General features: G+C 36.3%; 1 pseudogene; it reads left to right on the plus strand.

Annotated features, from left to right (window-relative positions):
* The first annotated feature begins 673 nt into the window (after positions 1–673).
* On the plus strand, positions 674–1,602 carry LOC123642086 (annotated as a pseudogene).
* The last annotated feature ends 9,130 nt before the right edge of the window (positions 1,603–10,732 follow it).

Raw genomic sequence — 10,732 nt, forward strand, 5'->3', positions numbered from 1 at the left:
TTGGGGAGCTTGCGTAAACGCTAGATTAAATGCTGTAAGTAGCTCTGAAAATCAAGGCTGCAAACATGGAAAGCAATCAGGCCACTCATAATTACTATGCCTCTTGAATTCTAGTAATTTATGGGGAAAGAAAACAACTCTAGTTACTCATCCTCTTCGTGAATGAAATGTGCTCTGCACTTCAAATGCAAATTATTATCCTTCATCTAAGTCATTGACTTAATGATATTCTATTTCCCAATCTCATCCTCATGTCACTGACAATGAACAGGCTTAATCTAATGATTAAAAAGTGCTCTCTGTTATATTTGAGATGGAGTTTATTTCAGAATTATTTGCTTTAAAATGATATAAAATAAGCATTAGTTTTTTACATCTTTATAAGAGAATATTAAAAAGTAAATGTTTCTGTACTTTCTCATCAAGAGGAATGATGCAAATATATATTACTTCCTGACCAGAGAATTCAAAATCTTTTTGAGACAGTCAAGATATATTAATAACGCTCAGTGGACAACACAGGAGATGAGTAAAAATTCAAAATGATATTATAAGCTTAAAAGCTATACATTAAAAACTATTTTTGTTCTGGCAAAATTTAGGGGATAATGTTCTAAAAATTGCATGTGCATGGTTGGGCAGGCCTTCTTCCTTCTTGCCAAATGCTGCCGACATGGTGGAGGTTGGCTGAGTGGCCTACATCTCCTTTGAGCCTCGTGCTGGAAAGCTGTTTGCTATTGTAGATGTTATTGATCAGAACAGGGCTTTGTTTTTTTTTTTTTTTTTTGAGACAGAGTCTCACTTTGTTGCCCGGGCTAGAGTGAGTGCCGTGGCGTCAGCCTAGCTCACAGCAACCTCAGACTCCTGGGCTTAAGCGATCCTACTGCCTCAGCCTCCCGAGTAGCTGGGACTACAGGCATGAGCCACCATGCCCGGCTAATTTTTTTTCTATATATATATTTTAGTTGGCCAGATAATTTCTTTCTATTTTTAGTAGAGACGGGGTCTCACTCTTGCTCAGGCTGGTCTCGAACTCCTGACCTCGAGCGATCCACCCGCCTCGGCCTCCCAGAGCTAGGATTACAGGCGTGAGCCACCGCGCCCGGCCTCAGAACAGGGCTTTGATTGACGGACCTTGCACTCAGATAAGAAGACAGGCCATGCCTCTCAAATGCATGCAGCTCACTGACTTGATCATCAAGTTTCCACACAGTGCTCACCAGAATTATGTCCGACAAGCCTGGGAGAAGACAGATATCAATGCAAAATGGGCAGCCACAAGATGGGCCAAGAAGTTTGAAGCCAGAGAAAAGAAAGCCAAGATGACAGATTTTGATCATTTTAAAGTCATGAAGGCAAAGAAAATGAGGCACAGAATAATCAAGAATTAAAGTTAAGAAGCTTCAAAAGGCAGCTCTCCTGAAAGCTTCTCCCAAAAAAGCACCTGCTAAGGGTGCTGCTGGTAAAGTTCCAGAAAAAAAGATGACTACTGCAGGCAAGAAGGCTCCAGCCCAGAGGGTTCCTGCCCAGAAAGTTCCAAAGGGTCAAAAAGCTCCAGCCCAGAAAGCACCTGCTCCAAAGGCATCTGGCAAGAAAGCATAAGAGGCTATTATAAAAGTAATAGTGATTCTTCTTGACATGTTGGCAAAAAAGTATAAGTGATATTTATTATTTTAAATATTGAGTATTCTTAATTTTATAATAGTTTGATAGTCTAATTGAAGCTTTATATACACCCTCCCCTTTGTAACTATATCAATAACTAAGTTAAATTTTTCTTCGTGATTAACACAGTTGACATTTGTAATTTTTATAAAACAGGGATACTTTAGATATATTCTTTACATTTAGTGAACCCTAATGAAAAATTGCGAGTGGGTGTCCCTTTTTAAAAAATTATTTTTCTGTCTTCTAATGTGCTACTTAAGAATTTTCTACTTGTTTTTCTTTGGACAGTGACATAAAGTATGGTGTGGGAGCGAGTGTGTATGTATGCATGTGAAAGTGTGTTTATTTGTGTATGTCTGTGTGTATTGGATTCCTTAGTCCAAGAAACAGAAACGCTAGTTAGACCTAAAATGCTAGAAGATTTTCCAGTAGGATGCACGTGGAAATAACAAAGTCAGGAATGTCTCCCAGATGATCATGCCTGAGGGAATCTAGCAACAACAATCAAAGGAGACTACAAAGTGGTTTGGGAACTAGAAAGTCATTTGGGATACTAGGATACAATGCACTTCAGATGACTAGGTTATCTCCTCACCTTTTTTTATTTTATTTTTTTTCCCCCCTCAGGACTCTTGCAAAGCAACTTGGCAAATGTGACCCACTCACCTACTCTCTTTCCACTTCTATTATTTGTCTTAGTAATTAATATTCCTAAAAACCATTTATAAAAGTTTCAATTAGTTCGCTTTGTGCCTATAACTTACGTGGAAGTTTTATGCCCAATCATTTTAGAAGTCCCTGGTTAGCTTACAATTTGGTTACTTATAAAGCCAGTTATGTTTGGTACTAATTTAGCTACTCAGTGAGATGGAACTCTTTAGAAAAGGACAATGTTGGGGTATTGCTAGATATTATAAGTTTTGGCCAGTCCAAATATCATATGAGCCATTATTTATGGCTGTGTTTAAAATAAGACTAAATATGCTTGAAGTAAAGCTATTAGGAAATGGGATCTTGTATCAACAGTGAATGTGCTTTGTTAAGTATATATTTTGACTTCTCAGTGTCTTTTTCCCTATAAAGTTGAGTGCTCATTTTGTATATTTTACAGTGTGTTTCATAATCTATCTTATGTTAACTTTTTATGAGTATGTCACCTTACTCCTTGATTAGGTCAACCATGTCTTAATCATTCCCAGATTCCCCACAATGCCTAACAAAATGCCTTGCTTAAAACCAACAATGAACATACGTGCATTGGTCTGAAGTATAGTCAAGAGAGGGTGATACTGTGTTTGTCAATGAAGAGTTATAAACAACCTGTAATAAGAATTCAAGGGAGAGAGATAAAACTTGGAACTAAAGTGATTTGGTAGGCCTTATGGAAGAGGTGAACAGTTGAGATGCTTATGTAATCGCAATGCATAAGGCTTTTATTTTAAAGATTATCATTTTCTTCACCATTATCAAAAATGAAGTGTTACCTGCAAATTTTAATGCATACACATTTTCTAATTCTTATTTTAATTCAAGATATCTAACACTGGAAGGCAGATACATTTATGCACAGACACCATGCAAGGAATATAACATATCAATTGTTCCATTTTTCCTCTAGACTGTAAGCCACTACATTAGTGGGTTGATATATGCAAAGGTTATGGTATATTCAAGATCTTTTTTCTTGTTATATTTTTGAGTGAACTTGTCTATAGGAGCTAATAACCCAGTGGAGGCAGCAAATCTATTTGGTAGAAGAGATGAAGAAAATGGGAAAAAAAATGGAAAATGGAAAAAAAAAATAGTGTGGGAGATTTCGAGATTCTTATGTTCAGAAGCGAATAAAAGATCTTGCTTCCAAGAAGTTACAGGAGAGATTGGCATGTAGATAGGCAAGTAGCTAGATAAATAGACAGATCGTCATAAAAACAAGTGTTTTTTTTCTCTCCCACAAAAATCTCTTCCCAACCAAACTCTTTATTTTTATTGGTATTTGAACGTGGTGTTGCCACAAAACAAGTAAACAGGCATAATAAGTTTATATTTATCTGGCAGAATCAATGTCATGTGAGGAAACATGAGGGTTCCTTAACAGTACTGGGTTATTCATGGTCATCTACTAAGCCCAGAACTTTCATAATCACGTCAACTATCATTCAGTAATACCCTTTACCACTTTATCAATATGTTTGTGAATTAAAGCAGGTTTCCCACTGTGGCAAAGAGACTGTGTTTTATCCGGCATCTCTGTATTCACGTCACCTAGTACAATACTTGACTAACGGCATGTTTTCAGTAGATGTTAGATGAAGAAATTTATGAACGTGGCGACCTACAAATAATCTGTAGCACTCATTGTAGCCAAAGACACATACATTCAAAAAAGCCAATCTTGGGTATGGGTGTCATCTGTAGTCACAACATATGATTTTTTACCTGTTTTACATGGAGACCAGAGCAGTGCAGTCCCCAGGTTGGGTTTCAAGTCCAGAAAAGGAAAATCACCAAGTTTTTTAATTTTTGTGTTAAAAAAGTTCTTTGTACCTGATATCAATGCCTTGACATTGATCCACTTTTGCCTGTTCAAACCTTTACTTTAGACTTATGAATTGAAAAGCTTTGAATTACATGAATCTGGCTTAAATGGTTGAGGGATACTCACTGAAGACAATCTCTGATGTTCTTGACTATTTTAAAGGACTGCATGGAAACAAATTTTTCTCTAAGAGTCCTCATGTTGCAAGATTTGTTTTTGAATTTTTTTTTTTTTTTTTTGAGACAGGGTCTCATTCTGTCACCTTGACTATAGTACAGTGGCATCATAGGTCATTACAACCTCAAACTCCTGGGCTCAAGTGATCCTCCTGCCTCAGCTTCCCAAGTAGCTGGGATGACAGGCATGTACCACCACTCCTGGCTAATTTTTCTATTTTTTGTAGAGATTTGCTCTTGCTCAGGCTGGTCTTGAACTCCTGGCCTCAAGAAAGCCTCCTGCCTTGGCCTCCCAAAGTGATTGGATTATAGGCATGGGCCACTGCACCTGGCCTGTTTTCAGATTTTCTTTCCTGATGATGATAATGGGTTTATTCTGAATCACCCATACTGTCTTTTGTTTTGATATTAATTAGTATAATTGTGATGTGGCTTAGAGGGTAAATGGGGCAGTCTGAAAAACTCTGGAAAACACTGTTTTTCAATTCGTGTCCACAGGTCTATCAATATTTACATGGATTTAGGGACAACGAAAATCCTGGGTGGTTGACCAGAAAGAGGGAATGCATTTAATTGTGTGTGTATATAAGAAATACAACTATACAGAGATTATAAATCATTAATGAGGCAGAAAGCAAAAGGTCAAAGCTATTGAAAAATGTTCAGGCTATGTAAGACTGGAATGCAATTGGATATAGAGAGTTTATGTTTATCTGCAAAGGTTTGGAATAGAACGTAAAGTTAAATTTTAGGCAGGTCAGGAAACTGAAGGGTGATGCCACAAGTTGTTCAAATGTACCAGTATCCTACTTTCATAAGATACTGCCCTTATACTGGGGAGAAGATCTGCTGAATTAAAGGTCCAAACGGTTGGACTTCTGAAATTCAAAGAGCAATAAAAAGTCAATTAAACCTAGGGATTATGAAATGTGAATCTGAAATCCTGTGCTGTTCAAGATGATAAATCACAAACATTAGCAAAGTCAGGCATGCTTAAATATTCTACTTGAAAGTGGTATTTGATGAAATGACCTTCAAAGAATCAAAGAGTCCTTGGTGTATGTTCATCATTATAATTGTCACAATTTATTGTTATTTGAATAATTCTGGTATAACAGCTCTATATTAGGAACAAAACTGAGCACATAAAGATGAAAGGAACTCAAGCTGGTCTTTAATGTAGACTTGATAAGAAACAGGAGGCATCAGTGTAGTTGTGAGATGTTAAGTGCACTGGATGGAGCAGTGGTAATGATTGGGAGTGACAGTTTTATGGGACAGTTTTTATGAAGAAATATACATAATGTTCAGAGATTGACAATGTAGAGGAAAAGGGAGAGGAATTTAAAGTTTGGATGATTAGGAAAACGATAGCAGCATGGGCAGAAATATAGGGATGTTTGGAATGGAAGTTGGCTTGGTGTTAAAGATAATTAGTTCTATTTGGAAACTATGCTTGAGGTGAAGGTGAAACATTCAGACAGTCATGCAGAAGTCAAATTAATACTTATTGGCTTGAATAGCCTTAAATAAGACAAAAGAAAGAGCCTGGAGATGAAAATTTCAGGCTGTATCATTGTTCTTTGATACTACCAAGCACCCAGGTACTATATTCTCCCTGTTCTACCATTTCCTAGAATAAAGCATTTGTCCTTGTGGCCACAGGATGGTTACTGTGTTTTCAGGTATCACATCCATTTTTGGGATATAAAAAGGGAAAAGGATGCAAAAAACTTAAACTGTGTGTCATCAAAGATTGTCACTTTAGAAAATATTTCTAGAAAATCCCACCTAGTGACTTTTGCTTATGTAACTGGCACTGGACTACACAAGATGAATATTTTAATGTTTCAGCCTCTATAACAAGGAAAGGCAAAATAGAAGTATATGGTCTCTGTCACAATATGGTATTGAATCTTGGTAGAAAAAGTCGAGAAATAGACAATAAATGAGGTTACCAAGGGAGAGATGACAGAGTAAGGAAAAAAGGCCGAGGGAAAAGTCTGACTTCAGGAGAAGGATTGCTATTTTATGAAAATTGCGAAAGAGAGACCTGAAAGAACACAAATTAAGTGCCAAAGAGAAATAATTCTAAGAGAAATGTGTATGTAACAGTGTAAAATGCTATGAAGTGATTGAACAGTGCATATGAATATATGGTAACCAGGGAATGATTAAGTCAGGATAGAAAAAATGAAGTAGAAAATTGGGAGAATAAAACAGTTTGAAGGAGCTAAGAGTTAAACACGCTTTGAAGAAAAGGAAACAAAGAGTTGGGATTACTCTTCAGGCATTTGATAGTGGAAACAAACGAACTGAGTAAACCAAAAAAAAGTATAAACCAATATCTGAGAGATAAGCACCCAAGGAAGGAACTTTTCTTTGATTTAAATAATTTTTGTCTATAAACTCAATAGTCCCAAAAACTGTCAAGTAGATACTATTAGTATTCCCATTTTAAAGAGGAGGAAACTAAGGTTTTAATTAACCAGTCTGAGGTCACACGACTAGTAAGAGGCAGAGCTGCTTTGAGTACCTACTATGGTGCTGGTGCTTCTATCTTTTATACTTAGTGTTGGGATGCCCCGGTGAATAAGGTATGGTATTGGACTGACAGCCTAGAAGGTTATGGAGACAAATAAACCAAACTGACTTTTAAATTCTGATCTCTGAAACTTAAGCCTTAGGAATATCAGGTTTAAAGCTGACAAAGGTGCTAAACACACAAAAACCTTAAGAAAACCTCCCTCCATGGTACAATTCTCTTTCCAGCATCCTATTTGAAAAGTGGTATTTTATATATCAGAGATCACTGGCAGTTAAAAAACTGAGGCCTAAAAAGTCCTTCTGAACTTGGGAAAAGTTGTTGAAGTTTAAGGGTTCTTGGTGATAAATTTGATTGTATGCATGTTTCATTAAGAATCAAAGCATGCACATCCTTCTGCGTCGAAGCCAACAGTAGAAGCAAAACAGCATTCCCAAGGTGCAGTGACTAATACTTTGAGTAAGGCCTCAGCGTTCCCTTTATAGATCAGGTGTTAATATACACTGACATGCTTGCTCACAGCACTGAAAATTAATACGAACACAGTGGGCTAAATAAAGTGCGACTCTGAAAAAATGCAAATGCTTTGGGTAGAATGGGAAACATTTTACGGCTTTCTTTAGAAATATTTTCTCAGTTTGAGGATAAAAATAAAATGCTAAACATCCCATTAAGACCTTTTAGAGGTTGTTGCATTTTTCCTTCTACATCTTGTACTGAAGGAAAACCTTTGACTTGTGACATAATAAATATATTCCCAGAAAGGACAGGTGGGGATTACTTTGTAATCAACTACTTTTCCAACAGCAATTATTTTTGTCCTTTGAAACAAGATATTTTAATGAGTTTTTCTTTCTTTCTTTTTTTTTTTTTTTTAAAAAAAACTGTTTTCTCTGGGTAGTTTAATTATAGATTCAATGGTGTGGAAGGGATAGAAGTGGTCAGTTAGCCAAAATATCTGGACACACAGGAGTTTCATTTTATTTTCTTGGAGCAAGAACTTAGATCACCCAATACTTTTGGGGAACAATAGTGACCATTTCATAGACTCTTTGAGCCTGTAAGAAGCTTAGTGATCAATCCAGCAGAGATTATTGAAAGAACTTTGTAGTTCTGGATATTATATACTTAAAGTGAGTTGAGGTAAAAAAGATAAAGGACTCTTAAGTTTAGACCCAAGAAGTCTTAATAATGTTACTAGTTATTCTCTTTCTATGGGCACTGGCCTAAATGTAATGCTGGTGGTTAAGTAGCGCTAACAATAGCACCAGACTCCCAGGTTTAGAATCCTTGGTCTGCCACTTACTAGTAGTATGACCTCAGATAAGTTACTCAACATCTCAATTTTCTCTACTGTAAAATGTAAGTAATAATAGTACTTACTTGACAGAGTTTTTGTAAATATTAAGTGAGTTCATATGTAGAAACTACTTAGAACATTCCTTGCCACATAAAAAATAGCATATATATTTTTTTATTTCAAAATATTATGGGGCTACAAACGTTTTTGGTTGCATGGATCACTTTTATAATGCTTAAGTCAGGGTAGTAAGTGTGCCTATTACCCAGATATTGTTCATTGTACCCGTTAGGTAGGTTTACACTCATCCCCTCCGCCCCCCATGCTTGATTTCCATTGAGTTTCACTTCCCTTTGTGCACATGTGCACTCATCGGTTAGTTCAATTTGATAATGAGTACATGTGGTGTTTGCTTTTCCATTCTTTAGATACTTCACTTACGATAATGAACTTGAGCTCTATCCAAATTGTTTAAAAGGCGTTAATTCATCCTTCTTCATGGCTGAGTAGTATTCCATGGCATACATATACCACATTTTATTAATACACTCATAAATTGGTGGGCACTTGGGTTGATTCCACATTTTTGCAATTGTGAATTGTCCTGCAATAAACATTCAAGTGCAGGTATCTTTTTGATAAGATGACTTCTTTTCCTCTGAGTAAATACCCAGTAGTGGGATTGCTGGGTTGAATGGAAGGTTGACTTTTAGTTCTTTGAGGAATCACCATACTGTTTTCCATAGAGGTTGTACTAATTTGCAGTCCTACCAACAGTGTATAAATGTTTATCTCTGCATCCAGGCCAACATCAATTATTTCTGGACTGTTCAATGAAAGCCATTCTGACTGTGATAAGATGATATCTCATTGTGGTTCTAATGTGCACTTCCTTGATGATTAGTGACATTGAGGATTTATTCATATGTTTATTGGCTATTTGCCTATCTTCTTTTGAAAAGCTTCTGTTACTGTGTTTTGCCTACTTTTTAATGGGGTTTATTTTTTCTTGTTGATTTGCTTGAGTTCTTTGTAGATTCTTGTTATAATCCGTTTATTGGATGTATAGCTTTTGAATATTTTCTCCCATTCTGTAGGTTGTCTGTTTGCTCTGTTGATTTCCTTAGCTGTGCAGAAGCTTTTTAATTTAATAAAGTCCCATTTATTTATTTTTGTTACAGCTGTGATTATCATTGGGATCTTCTTCACAAATTCTTGGCCTAGGCTGGTATCTAGAAGAGTTTTCCAACATTTTCTTTTAGAATTCTTATGGTTTTAGGCCTTACATTTAAGTCTTTTATTCAACTTGAATGAATTTTTGTGAGTGGTGAGAGATACGTATCCTATTTCAATCTTCTGCATGTGACTATCCAATTTTCCCAGCCCCATTTATTGAATAGGGCTTGTTTTCTCCAGTGTATAGTGTTACCTGTTTTGTTAAAGGTAAGTTGGCTATATGTGGATAGTTTTGTATCTGGGTTCTGTCTTCTGTTCCATTGGTCTATGTCTCTATTTTTGTGCCAATACCATGCTGTTTGGGTTACTATAGCCTTGTAGTATAGTTTGAGGTCTAGCAATGTGATGCCTCCAGATTTGTTCCTTTTGCTTAAGATTGCTTTGGCTATTTGGGCTGTTTTCTGGTTCCAGACAAAGCATAGAATTATTTTTTCTAGATCTATGAAATATGGCGTTGGTATATTGATAGGAATTGCATTGAATCTGTAAATCACTTTGGGTAGAATGGACATTTTAACAATGATCCATGAGCATGGTATGTTTTCCCTTTAGTTTGTGTCATCTGTGATTTCTTTCCTTAGTGCTTTGTAGTTCTCTTTGTAGAGATATTTCTTGGTTAAGTATTTTCCTAGGTATTTTATTTTATTTGTAGCTATCGTGAATGGTATTGAGTCTTTGATTTGACTCTCAGCTTGATTGTTATTGGTGTATAGGAATGCTACTGATTTGGGTACATTGATTTTGTAACCTGAGACTTTGCTGAACTTGTCAATTCCAGGAGTCTCTTGGTAGATTATTTGGATTTTTCTAGATAAAAGATCATCATATCATCAGCAAATAGTGAGAGTTTGACCTCCTCCTTCCCAATGTGGATATAATTTATTTCTTTCTGTTGCCTGATGGCTCTGGCTAGGACTTCCAGCACTATGTTGAATAAAAGTGGCAATGATGGGCATCCTTGTTTTGCTCCAGTCCTTAATGGGAATGCTTTCAACTTTTCCCCATTCAGTATGATGTTGGCTGTGGGTTTGTCATATATGACTTTTATAATCTTCAGATATGTTCGCTCTGTGCCTAGTTTGTTGAGGGTTTTTATCATGAAAGGATGCTGAATTTTGTCGAATGCTTTTTCTACATCTATTGAGATGATCATATGGTCTTTGTTTTTGCTTCTGTTTATGTGGTGAATAACATTTATTGATTTACATATGTTGAACCATCCATCCTTGCATCCCTGGAATGAAGCCCACTTTATTATGGTGGATTTTTTC

This window comes from Lemur catta, chromosome 7 (assembly GCF_020740605.2).
Source record: "Lemur catta isolate mLemCat1 chromosome 7, mLemCat1.pri, whole genome shotgun sequence".
NCBI classification, from domain to species: domain Eukaryota; kingdom Metazoa; phylum Chordata; class Mammalia; order Primates; family Lemuridae; genus Lemur; species Lemur catta.